The sequence below is a fragment of the Sorghum bicolor genome, chromosome 10 (genome assembly GCF_000003195.3).
Source record: "Sorghum bicolor cultivar BTx623 chromosome 10, Sorghum_bicolor_NCBIv3, whole genome shotgun sequence".
Lineage (NCBI taxonomy): Eukaryota > Viridiplantae > Streptophyta > Magnoliopsida > Poales > Poaceae > Sorghum > Sorghum bicolor.
In genome coordinates, this window is record NC_012879.2 from 50,120,543 (window position 1) to 50,134,474 (window position 13,932).

Here is a 13,932-nt window from a genome sequence, read left to right on the forward strand (position 1 = left end):
GGCTTGGGCTTTGAGAGCGATGTGTTCACATGGAGGAATAAATAGACTACTGGTAATACACACATAATAGAGCATAAATAGGGCAATTCCAAATTTTGAATGGCACTCTAGCCGACTCGCCCCTGCCCATTCCCCCTTCCCCTTCTCCTTCCCCTCTCCATCGCAGCTTGCCCCAGCTCGCGCACTGCGCCTGTAGCGATACCCATTCAACTACTATGGCTTGTGGTTACCTCCTCCTCGAGCCTCAGGGTGAAAGATCCAGCCACCCGCGAAGGAGGCGACCATCAGCGACGGTGGTGGCGCCCCTTCTATCGCACCATCTGGCGAATAACCCTACCCCTCAGCGGCTTCAAGCAAGTGAAGAGAGCAACACCCTGGTCCCTAGATCCACTCATCAGTGAACTATTGAAAAGTTCCTTTTCTAATTCTTTTGATTGTACATTTGGTACATTTAATTCAGTTTGTTAGTTTGTTAGTCCATGTAGTGATTCTAATGCAGCTAAGATTTATGTTCTGCAATTTTTGTTGTCGATGAATAGACGTTGGGTGCACGGTGTGCTATTTACACCTCAGTATATTGGTGGTGTGAAATCTTTCATGAACTTCATCAAAGAGAGGTTTAATTAGGCTAAACAAATTCTGTGCCCATGTACTGATTGTTTAAACCATAAATATCTGCACTAAAATGATGTGGAGAGGCACTACTACTCAATGGCATGTCCAATACATATACAAGGTGGATAAACCATGAAGAGGGCAGCGATGTTCATGTTTTGGAGGAACCAATACTTGAGGATGGAAATGATTAGGAACCAGTACATGATGATAGATTGGATGGGATATTAAGGGACCTCGTCGACTCTGAACATGTAAATGATGATGGACATGAAGATGGAAACCCATAAAATAACATTGCATCACGTTTCAAACATCTGATTGAAGAGGCTAATAAGCGTGAACTATATCCTGGTTGCACCGATTTTTCAAGGTTGGCCTAATATTGGGAAAAAAACTAGATAAGATAACTAGCTCGAGGAAAGACAAGCTTCCTTTGGTTATTGAACCAGGGAAGAAAAGGCCAAGCTCAGTGATGATTGCTGCTAAGTTTACAACTGAATGCAACATTGCGAGCAGGTAGTATATACCCATATTTCCACACTGGAAGGAATACAAAGAAGATAGTTTGATACCTATCATCTTAGGTTACATAGATAGGGTTTGTGTAAGTGTTCAAACTTGCATCTTTACATTGTTTATTTTCAACCATTACATTGTCTATTCAATATCAAGTACTAATAATGTTGTTAACTGCAGCCAAGTTTGAAGCGAATAAAAATTCAATTCATATGAAAAGAGCATGTGTGGCTATGCTGAAGAAAGTTGTTTGCCAGCAGCGCTATAAGCTAAACAAGACGTATTTTGATGTTTGTCCACTACATCAGGTGCCCAAGACATCTCCTGTGTCGTCGATGAGTAATGCCCAATAGGGTACACTTGTTGAATACCGAAAAAGAGAACAAAATGGTAAGTTCATGCCAGTGAGCAAAATCTGATGTTCATCTCATAATCTGATGTTGATCTTATAATCTAATGTTGATCTCATATGTGCCTAACATTACTACTTCGTTGGTGTAGCTCACTTGTAAGAAAAACAAAGTCAATAGAAGCAAAGTATAGTTTTAGTGGACAGTTTCTTTTTGTCATACAAAGCCAAATTTTTTGTAGTGTAACTGGCACTTGACTTAGTCATGCTTCTTGATTGTTCTATGTTACAAATTGGTTCTCGTGACTTATGCTGCCTTGATTGCTTCTAAACAAACTGCTTGAGATTTTTTTAGCAGTATCTTGGCTTAGTTAGACCAATATTATTAGTCTAACATTCATGTGATGTATATTGGTCTAGCCAAGATCAGATGTTTGGTCTCTTTATTCAGTCACAAATAAAGACAATTTATGTCTAGTCAGCTATTGTAAAAGTTGATTATAACTTACTTTTTTCTATATTGATTTTGGTAATTTACCTTAACTAAAAGCTACTTCATAATAAAATAGTACATTTCTCCTACATTTTTTAATATATCATGCAAAAATTGTAGTCAAAATTATATTCTGAGAACCATGTCGTTGCCTAAAACTATAACTTTAGCTGGATAAGAATGAATGGTAGTACTTTTAGGGTACACAATAAGCCCGGTATTCCTAGGACAATTATTGAAGTATTGTATATAGTATATTCTAGTTGGCCTTCGCGCCATGCAATTCTATTGACAAAAGGTTGTAGGCCAACTTCCCACCACACTTTGTGAGGCACAATAGGAGATATACATGTATATTCTAGTTCACAGGTGCACTTACTTTGCTTTCATACATGCACTAGAGTTTAATTTACTGCCATCTTCTATTTACAGCAATTGCATCCCATGACAATTAGTTTAATGTACTGCTTGTACCTATGTTATAAATAAAAAGATTCAATATCAGTTTTTCAAATTGTCCTTGTTCGTTGCTATGAAATGCAACTTATAAATTTGGTGAGTATGTGGCTTATGCAGTAGTCTTGATTGCTTCTAAACAAAGTGCTTGAAATTTTTGCAGGAGTTGCATCCCATGTCAATTAGTTTAATTTACTGCTTGTTACCTATGTTACAAATAAAAAGATTTAACATCAGTTTTTTAAATTGTCCTTGTTTTTAATTCATTATCAGGCAAGCAAGTATCAAAATGAGCCACCAAATGTACAAGATATATTTAAAGACTTTCACTACAACAAAAAGAAAAGAGTTCACTCCTACAGTTCAATTTGCTATTGTAAGTAAAGTCAAAATTAGTGCATAATCAAACGATACATTAGGTCCATATATGTCATGATCATTTATCTATCTATCCCATCATCTGCTAGGTTTAAATGAAGGGCAAGATGAATGCTCCTGTAAATAATGGTAAGGAACCAAAGGATGTGGTTGATGCTGTCTCTAAGGTCCTTGCTCAGAAGATTAAGAAGAATAGATTTCTAGTAAGTGTGGAGATGAAAAGCTCATCGGCTAGTGAGGACAATGCTGAAAGTCAGCGTGAGTTAGAAGCTGAACTGGTGATGGAGAAGCAGACCTCAAGTGATCTTAGGAAGCTTGTGAAGACTCAGCAACTGCAGATGGATAACATGATCAAGAAGTCCTAGGAATTTGAAACAACAAGGGCTAGGTAGGATGAGAAGTTTAAGAAAAAGCAAGCTAAGACAGGTACACTGATTAAGGGTCTAATGTCCATGGTTGTAGCAAGTCTACTAATAAGGTAAAGTTGTATTTGGATTACTGGCTACAACACTAAGGATGGCTATTTTTTTCTTTTGAAGGTCGATGTATTTTGACAAGTGGTGCTTTTGGGTCACTTGACTTCGAATGTTTGTGGGTTAGTCCGTGAACTTATGCAATGTTGACCTGTGTGGTGTCTAAACTTTTGACAAGTAGTGTTGTAGCTACTTGACTTTTAATGCTTTTGTTTGAACTTGTGCCATTTGGTGTGGCAATCTTTAAATTTAACTAACCTATGATGATCTCTGACTTATAATGACAGTCTATGATGTCATATTTCAATGTATGTCGTGTGTGTGTATATATATATACAGCGCCGGCCCTGAGGGCGGGCGGACGGGGCGGCCGCCCTAGGCCTCCAATCCCATGGGGCCCCATCGGAGGTATACCATTATATGTATGCAGGCGTTGCATCTTGCTACTTGCTAGCCAGCAGGATTAACAAATGCAGCTCACTTTATACTAGCGTGTATATTGTGCCAAATTATCTATCACACATGAGCATATGCATGTACTTGTATGTATTTACTTCTCGGTTCTCACAATACTTCGTTCCTTAGCTGTCTGGTGGGCCCCTTATGGCTCCAGCATATAATAGTTTAGGTTTAGTTATACATATTATGCTTTATTTGCTCAAGAAAAATATGTATATTATTCTTAGTACATTACGCTGCTAACTTGCTTTCTTCATCTTCTATTAAGTAAGACATGAAAGCTTGAGCGATATGCTAGATTTCTTCACTATCTTACCTCTTCCAAGCGCATATGAATATGACAAGGCTTAACCTACTTCTTTATTTCTTAGTTTTAATATTTTGTATAAAATATCTCCAAAGTTTTTATATGCATTGTACCTAAGCATTTATCTTTAACACTCTCTATATAAATTTAGTTCATTCACTTTGTACCATTTTCCCATTTTTAAATGGTAGAGACTTAAAACTTTGTCCCTCTAGGTGTTTTATCCATGTGTATATTAGGGGCCTCTAAATCTCGGCTTCGCCCTGGGCCCCTAAAACCTCAGGGCCGGCACTGTATATATATATATATATCTTGCGTGTACTATTTTAAAGAAAGTTTTAATGATCTTCATAATATATTCAAGAACTATATGAGAGATAGTACGGTAAATGCTAGAAAACTAAATTATATAGTAGTAGAAGTGTCTACGTGCCACTTTCGTGCCATGCTGGCCCAAAATGCGGGCTCAGCCATGTAGCCCACCATGCTGATATCGTGGGTATGACACAACCCTCGTGTTCTTGTCGTGTCGGCATGGCCAAAAATATTTTGTGTCGTGCCGTGCTTCGGTCATGCCAAAAGACTGTGTCATGGCCCACCCACAAATGGCACGGCCCAAGTCTAAGCTCTACTTATAAGGTGGTGTCTAAGGTACTTGGTAGACTAAGGTCAGTTTTGGATGATGTAACTAGCCCATCCCAAAGCACTTTTGTCCTAGGGCGCTTGATATCAGATAACATTCTTGTAACTTATGAAATCACACATTTTTTGCTGAATAAGAGGGATGCAGAATTGGGTTATGCAGCCTTGAAACTTGATATAAACAAAGCTTATAACCGGGTAGAGTGGAATTTTCTGGAGAAAATGATGCGGTGCTTGGGTTTTGACTATCAGTGGATCAGTCTTATCATGGAGTGCGTTTCAACGATATCTTACACAATAGAAGTTAATTGGGACCTCACTGATAGTTTCAAATGTGAGGAGAGTTTCTCAGCTTTATTGCAGCAAGCTGAACAAGATGGTAGAATTGCTGGAGCTAAAGTGTGCCAAGCGGCACCGAGCATATCACACCTATTGTTCACCGATGACTCGTTAATTTTGATTCGGGCGAATGAGGAGGATGCTCAACATTTGCAGGACATCCTGGATTTGTATGAACAGTGTTCAGGATAGATGATAAATAAGACGAAGTCGGCCGTATTGTTTAGCAAGAATACAAAGGCTATAAGAAAAAGGGAAGTGTGTGATACACTTCAAGTCAACAAAGAAACCATGAATGAACGATACTTAGGTTTGCCTGTGCATGTGGGGGCAATCAAGAGGAGCACCTTTCCATATCTAAAGGATAGAATTTGGCAACATATTCCAAGGGTGGAAGGAGAAGTTCCTCTCATGGACAGGGAAGGAAGTGTTAATAAAAGCCATGTCGCAGGCCATCCCAAAATTCGCAATGGGCTTTTTGACTTATTAACAAAGTCCCTGTGTGATCAAATCAGCAAGATGGTTGGCCGGTTCTGGTGGAATGCGCAGGAAGGTAAGCAACAGATTCATTGGCTAAGTAGAAATGTGCTTCAAAATCTTGAAGGCAAAATATTATGCAGATACATCAATTCTTGAGGCCAAACCGAAAAGTGGAATGTCATATTCTTGGAGAAGCATTTTGAGGGGTTTAGATGTAACGAAGATGGGGATTATTTGAAGAGTAGGTGATGGTAGAAATCTCAAAATCTGGTTCAAGGGATATTCGAGAGGGGTATCGAGAAGACCGATTACCCTAGGGGGGGCAATATTCTAACAAATGTTGGAGACCTCATTGATCCAATATTCGGTTCTTGGAAGCAGAGCTGGTACGAGACGTTTTCTGGGAAGAGGATGCTGAGATCACTACAAGAAATACCTACTTTGCCGATTGTGGATTGTTTTGCCGAGTGCCAAATATCGTGCACTCGGCAAAGACAAAATTCACCGAGTGTCGCACTCGGCAAAATAGGACACTCGGCAAAGAGGCCTTTGCCGAGTGCTTAGCACTCGGCAAAGAACGACACTCGACAAAGAAAGTCTTTGCTGAGTGCTTGGCTCTCGGCAAACTCAAGCACTCGCCCAAGATTGACACAAGTAACGTATGGACTTAGCGTTGTTGGATTTGCCGAGTGCCAGCCGTCTGGTACTCGGCAAAGTTACCACTTTGCCGAGTGCCAACCCTTGGCACTCGGTAATATATTTTTTTGTTTTTTGCCGCCAAATTTTTTTGAAGCTTTACTAGAGTGCCACAAACAACATGTTTAAATTTGTGACTTTTTTATTACCTTTTGGTATATATTTTTAGTTTATTTTGTATCATTGAATATTTTTGAAAAATGCGAGTTTGAACTATAATGCATTGAATAATAGATTTTATTCTTTCAACAAATGTTATCCTTGTTTCTTAGTGTAAGTTTAGGCTAAATTAAGGAACCGTCTTAAAGTTTTGAACAACGTGCACACGGGGCAAAGCCTTCAACTTGTGTGTGAGTAGTTTTTTAATTCTATAAAATGTGAATGAATTCCAAAAATCACGAAACTTATGTAGTTGTCTTCATATTGTGTGCATATGTCGTGGTAAAAAAATTCAAAAAGTTTCGAGCATATTGCCACGTATGATGCTCACAAACCAGGACATCCCGCATGTGATGACTTGAAGTGATGAGCATGTTGTCACCGGCCGGCGCCCCGGGACGCCCCCTGTGCGGCCCGTCGACGGCCACCACGCTAGCCTCCACCGCCCGCGCCTCTAACGCTAGCATCGGCTCCCTCGGTGGCCACCTCCCCCGCTTGCACGCCCCCCTAAGCAGCCACCACCTCACCGGCGACCATCTCCTCCACTGGTGGCCACTGCAGAAGAGAGGAGGGGGAGGAGGCAGGGGACAAAGAAGGAGGAGAAGAAGAGAATAGAGGAGGAGAAGGAGAAGGAGAAGGAGAGAAGAAGGAAGGTGTCGGCCCTTATGCCGCTGCGGTCGTCCCCAACGTCGTCGTTAGCCTTCATTGTTGCCTTTCTCATTGTGAAGGTATGTCCTACACCTCTACTAGTTAGTAGTGAGTAGTTAATAGTTACTAGTTGTTAGTTAGTAGTTACTAGTGTTAGTAGTCTTGTTAGTAGTAAGTATTGATAGTAGTTGTGTTAGTAGTAGTAGTGCTAGTGTTAGTAGTTGTTGTAGTGTTAGTAGTACTTGTTGTGTCAATGCTTTCATCTGCATGGAAAGAGAATTAAAGTACATGGCTTGTCTTGGTATATATATGTTTGTTGGCCTTCGTGCATATGTTTGGTATATATGTGGTTGTTGGCCATCGCGCCTACGTTTTTTACAGGTTTTGGAAGCCTCCTCGTTTAGGGGAGGTGCTGCCAAAATTTTCATTGGATTCTAACTTATTGCCTATTTAGTAGGAAACGGACCCATGGGATGGACTTGGTGACCTCGATCGTTTTCATCGATGCTACTGGTCTGCCTGCACCGTATCGTCTTGCCACTGCACCGACACGCCACTACCCCGCTAGACTGACTCCACCGCCACCCTAGGTATAACCCCCTCCTCCTTTACATGCATGTTTTATATGGTGACATAGCCTAGTTAGGCGTCTCCCGTTCAAAAGAGATAGGGTCAGAGGTATGTAGATCTTTGCATATCTGTGATTGTATCTCTTTTAGATTACCACATATTTTGGACAGCCCACATATGCTTAGATGAGGTTAGTTTCCATGGTTCGCTCTAGCCTAAGAAAGACTTTCAGCATCACCTCCCTATTATTTTCTGGATACACACTCTCCCTTGTAGGACGTGTATCGAGAGAACATCCAAAATTTTGTCTTGGATAGGAGCGGAGCATGGAAACTGACCTCATCTACGCATCCGCGGGTGGGATTAGGACCTATCCTCTCCTATTAGATGGTAGGAATGCCAAGCAGATGTAATAACTGGTTATATTACTTGCTTACATATGTATATGCTAGAGGATGGAGAACCATGATTGTATGTACATGGGCCACACATGTATGACCGCAGAATGGATGCATAAGACTAATGCTTTCTTAGAGCATGCATTTGGCGAGGTTGCTAAAGGGTCGAGTCAGATGCCTTGTCCCTACCACAAATGTGACAACCGTATAAGAAAGAAAAGGAAAAACATGAGGAAAGATCTTTGCAAGTATGGATTCACGCCAAACTATACCTGCTGGATCCACCATGGTGAAGTCGATCATATTAGAGAGGATGTGGTGAGACCACGCCTCGTGGGTGTTGATGAAGATGCTGGGGTAGCAGACTGGATGGATGACTTTCAGGAGGCACGGTTCGGTGAAGGATTGTAGAATGACCCAGAGGAATCTGCAAAGGCGTACTATGATATGCTATCTTCAGCATAGAAGCCCCTTCACAAGAAGATAATTGTTTCACAACTGGATGCCATGGCGTTCAAGTTGTGGTGTAGCATGACTCGAGACAACTTAGATGGTATGTTGGTAGTTGTTGCATTCATGCTTCCAGAGGGTCACATTCTGCCGAAGAACTTGTACGAGTCACAAAAACTTCTTCGTGCACTTAAGATGCCATATGAGCACATTCATGCTTGTCCAAATGGGTGCGCCCTATTTAGGAAAGATCACGAGAAAGCAACACACTGTCCAAAGTGCAAATCATCTAGGTATCTGGAGGTCAACACTAGTGATGGCAAGAAGGAATATTAGGTATCCCAGTGAAGGTCCTACAGTACCTTCCTGTCATACCAAGGATCCAGTGGCTGTACATGACAAAGGAGTCCATGAAACATATGACATGGCACAAACATGACAAAAGATACACTGCTGACAAGATGGTACACCCATCGGATGGTGATGCATGGACCCATTTCGATGGCATATATCGTTGTAAAGCTGATGAGGCTCGAAATGTACATGTAGCGCTCGCAACAGATGGGTTCAATCCCTATGGATAGCTGGCAGCCCCATACACTTGTTGGCCTGTGTTCGTGATCCCCCTCAATCTCCCCTAGCATCATGTTTCAACCCAAAAACGTATTCTTGTCATTGATAATTCCTGGACACCCGGGGAACAAGATGGGTGTGTTCATGGAGCCTGAAAGGTAATATGGCTAGAGGGGGGTGAATAGCCTATTAAAAATTCTACAAACTCACTAGAGCAGGAGGTTAGTAAAAAACAAAGCAAAGCTTTTTGCTCTAACTCTAAAGGGGTGTATGCAAGCCACCTAACCAACAACTATAGTTGCTATAATCACTAGGCACACAAGAACTAATTCTCTACAAGTTACACTAGTGAACTTAACTACATAAAGCAAGACTAGCAACTAAACTAGTTACACTACTTTGCATTAAGTAAATGGAGAGAAAGGGATATTTATACCACCGTGTAGGGGATGAACCAATCACCAATATATGAACAATCAAGCACTGGGAGAACGCTAATCAAACACAAATTGAGACACCAATTTTCTCCTAAGGTTCACATGCTTGCTAGCACGCTACGTCCCTATTGTGTCGACCAACACTTGGTGGTTCGACGGCTAAGAGGTGTAGCACGAACCTTGTCCTCACAAGGACACCGCAAGAACCTACCCACAAGTGAGGTAACTCAATGATACGACCAATCCACTAGAGTTACCTTTTGGCTCTCCGCTAGGGAAAGTACAAGACCCCTCACAATCACCGGGAGATGGCCACAAACAATCACTAACTCATGCCAATGCTCTTCTGCTGCTCCAAGCCGTCTAGGTGGCGATAACCACCAAGAGTAACAAGAAAACCACACCTAAATCGATCCCCAAGTGCCACTAGATGCAATCACTCAAGTAAATGCACTTGGAATCACTCCTAATCTCACAAAGATGGTTAATCTATAAAGGAGATGAGTGGGAGGTGTTTGCTTAGGCTCACAAGGATATCAAGTAGTCAAGACTGCCAAGGGGGGTGAGCCCTAAGCCGACCAACAACTATTTATAAGCCCCTCAAACAAATAGAGCCGTTGGCTCTTTCAGTGGACAGAACACGTGGCCACCGGACACGCAGCAGGTGAGCCACCGGACGCTCGAACCCAGTGTCTGGTGCTCTAGATGACAGCCACGTGTTAGCTTTTGAGTCTCACACGTCGATCTCTAACGGTCACTTTCAAACCACCGGACGCGGTCAAGTGGGTACCGGACGCGTCCGGTGCACACCGCACCTGTACGCAGAGAGGGTGTTTGAGACTGGTAAATCCCCTCCAAAAGGGTCTGGTCATGGCTCTGGACCGTCTAACTATCAGGGTAGGCAATCAAGCATTTTAGAGGTGGATAAAGAATCATGTTTAGGAGCAAATGGCAATTCAGAAGAGGGAATGTTGATGGGAGAATCAAAGGGCAAATCCCAGTTGATGGAGAATTGTAACTCATATGGTGAGAACACTGCTGTAGTGGATGTACTGCAGGAAATTAAGGACTTAGCAGAGAAAGTGCAAAGTAGCTCTGTCCTGGGGGCAAATGGTTCAAAACAGATCAATCAAACAGAGTCTTTGGCTGACTGGGGTTTTCTGGAGGTCGATGAAATCAGCACTACTGTAGCAGTTAAACTCTCTGAGTTGCCGGAAAATTTAGGTAAAGTTTCTGATCCTACACAGAAGCTTGCTATACAACAAGAAACTGCTCCTAGTCAGATTGCTATGGAGGTAAATGCCATCGAGATGGAGAGATCTGCAGGTGTTACCATGCAAGAACAGGTGGCTGCTCCATTGGCTTCTAAGGTATCAACTAATATAACAAGGCACAGTTCAAGGATAAAAGAGGATGGGATCCCAATGATGCAGAAAGCAATGAACAGGAAAAATGCTCTGGCTTCTAAAGGTAATCCATCATGCACTAATTCCAATAGTTCCACTTCTAATCAAGTTGAGGTAATATCTAAGATTTGTGGTATAAATCTGGGTGATGATGTTAAGAGTAGAGTTGCTAATATTTCTCTTATCCAAGCTCAAGAAGATGCTGTGAAAGCCTTGATTAAGGCCAAAAACAAGATACTGTTGAGTTCTGATACTGTGCAGCAAAAATCTTTGAGTTCTGAGAATGTTGGCACAGATACTATAGAGGTTACTGACACACAGAGAGTTAGTCAGACAGATAGTATAAAGGGCTTGACTGATAGTTTATTCAACCCAAGTATAGATGAAGATTCTATTTTGGAATGTTAGAGGATTGGGTAATGCAGCAAGGAGAAAACAGTTGTTAGAGTTAGTTTCTTTACATGATTTTGACTGTATCTGTCTTCAGGAAACTATAAAGACTACTTTTCAACAAAGAGAGTTAGATAGATTTGCTGGGAGGCGAGATATGCAATGGGGATGGGTCCCCTGTTTGGGTCATTCTGGTGGTATGCTCATGGGGGTTGACAAAAATGTGGCGCTGGTCTCAGAAGAAGATCAGGGTAATTTTTTTCAGAGTATGAAACTGACAATGATAGATGGAGGTTTTGAATGGAGGCTCTTTAATATATATGGTCCAGCTCATGATGAGAAGAAAAGAGATTTTCTGGAGGAAGTTCAGCAAAAAATTTTAGAATCAGACCTCCCTGTGTGCCTAGGGGGAGATTTTAATCTGGTCAGGAGAGTAGAAGAGAAATCTTCAGGTAATGTCAATGTGGGTCTTATGGATGCGTTCAACGAAATGATCAGTAACTCTGCTTTAAGAGAGCTTCACCGAACAGGGAGCAGATTTACTTGGTCAAACAAACAGACACCTCCGATTCTTTGTGTTCTGGATAGAGTTCTGGTCTCGAATTCATGGGAAGATGAGTTTAACCTAGCTTCTGTAATGACAACATCTAGACTGGGATCTGACCATAATCCCATCATTTTGGATACTAATAGTGAGATCAGACGTCCGCTAAGAGGTTATTATTTTCGGTACAGTGCTCATTGGGCAAATAAAGATGGGTTTTGTGATTGGGTAAAAAACAAATGGCCAAAGAGATATAAGGCCAATCCATTAGACCACTGGCACATTGTATCAAACAAGCTAAGAAGAGCTATTAAGGGTGGGGACAAAATGCAGACAATTATCAGAAGAAAACTAAGCAGGATACATTGAAGAGAATCACAGAGTTGGATGAGAAAGGTGAATCTAGAGATCTCATGCGAATAGAATGGGAAGAAAGGTATGCACTGGAAAAGGATCTGCTGAAAATTTTGTCTGATGAAGAATTGCAATGGCAAAGGAAAGGAGGTGAACAATGGTTATTGGAAGGTGATATGAACACTGGATATTTCCACAAGAGAGCTAATGGGAGGAAAAGGAAGATGCACATATCTAGTTTGGAACATAATGATCAAAAGCTGGATTCACCAGAACAATTAAAAACCCATATTACAAAGTATTACAAAACTTTGTTTGGGAGAGTAGAGTTAGCAGACATCCATCTAGAACCTGATATGTGGTCGGTGGACCAGAGATTATCTAGTGAAGAGAATGAATGGCTTACTAGACCTTTTAGTCTTGAGGAACTTGATTTTGCTCTTAAAGAGATGAAAAATAATACAGCACCTGGGCCAGATGGGTTCAGTGTACAATTCTTTAAGACTTTCTGGAGTTTCATCAGATATGATATAAAAGAAATGTTGGACAGTTTACACTGTGGTCGTTTAGAGCTTTGGAGATTGAATTATGGGGTGATCATCTTGCTGCCAAAAGTGAAACCGGCGGTAAATGTTAAGCAGTTTAGGCCGATCTGCCTGCTGAATGTTATATACAAAATTATCACCAAAGTGCTGACGATAAGATTGACTAAGGTGATAGAACAGCTGATTAGCCCTTTTCAGACTGCTTTCATTCCAGGAAGAAACATTCTAGAGAGTATAGTGATTGCTCAAGAGGTGCTTCATGAACTGAAAGTAACAAAAACAACTGGAGTGATTCTAAAGCTGGATTTTGAGAAAGCATACGACAAAGTCAGCTGGTCTTTCTTAGAGGAAGTTATGAGAGCTAAGGGTTTTGATGAAGTGTGGATTCAATGGATTAACTGTGCTGTCAAAAGTGGAAGAGTTTGCATTGATGTCAATGGTGAACGAGGAGAATTCTTCAGAAGTTTCAAGGGTTTACGTCAGGGAGACCCTCTATCTCCTCTTTTGTTTAACTTGGTAGCGGATGCCCTCTCTAATATGCTGCTCAGAGCAAGCGAGGCGGGCATAATCCAGGGTGTAGTGCCAAACCTAATTGATGGAGGTCTAACTCATCTACAGTATGCGGATGATACTGTCATCTTTCTGAGTTTCTCCGTTGAGAATTTGAGGAACTTGAGAATAATTCTAAACTGTTATGAAGCTTTGTCTGTGTGGGGGTATAAACCCCTATACCCTCATGGGCCTATATGGGCCGCACCGTCAGAGGTGGCTCGGCCCACAGGATGAAGACGTGCGGCGCACGACTGGTCGGCGTGCACCGCAAGGCTACAAGATATTGTACCAAATAGGATACTTTGCTTATAACTCTGTCTCTTCAGGATATATAAGGAGGGGCAGAGGTCCCCTAGAGGACAGATCATACACATGATTCTCTCAACACAAATCAATACAATCAGACGCAGGACGTAGGTGTTACGCCAACTCGGCGGCCGAACCTGGATAAAAAGCTTGTCCGTGTCTTGCGTCACCATCGAGTTCGTAGTTTGCGCACCGTCTACCGATAAACTACTACCGTGGGTATACCCCAAGGTAGACTGCCGGCCAGCTTTCGTCGACAGTCTGGAATGAAAATAAATTTTGATAAAAGTGAGGTGTTTACAATGGGTGTGTCCGATGAAGATCGACAGGAAGTTGTTAGAGTTCTCAGCTGTAAATTGGGGTCCTTTCCACTGAAGTATCTGGGAATGACAGT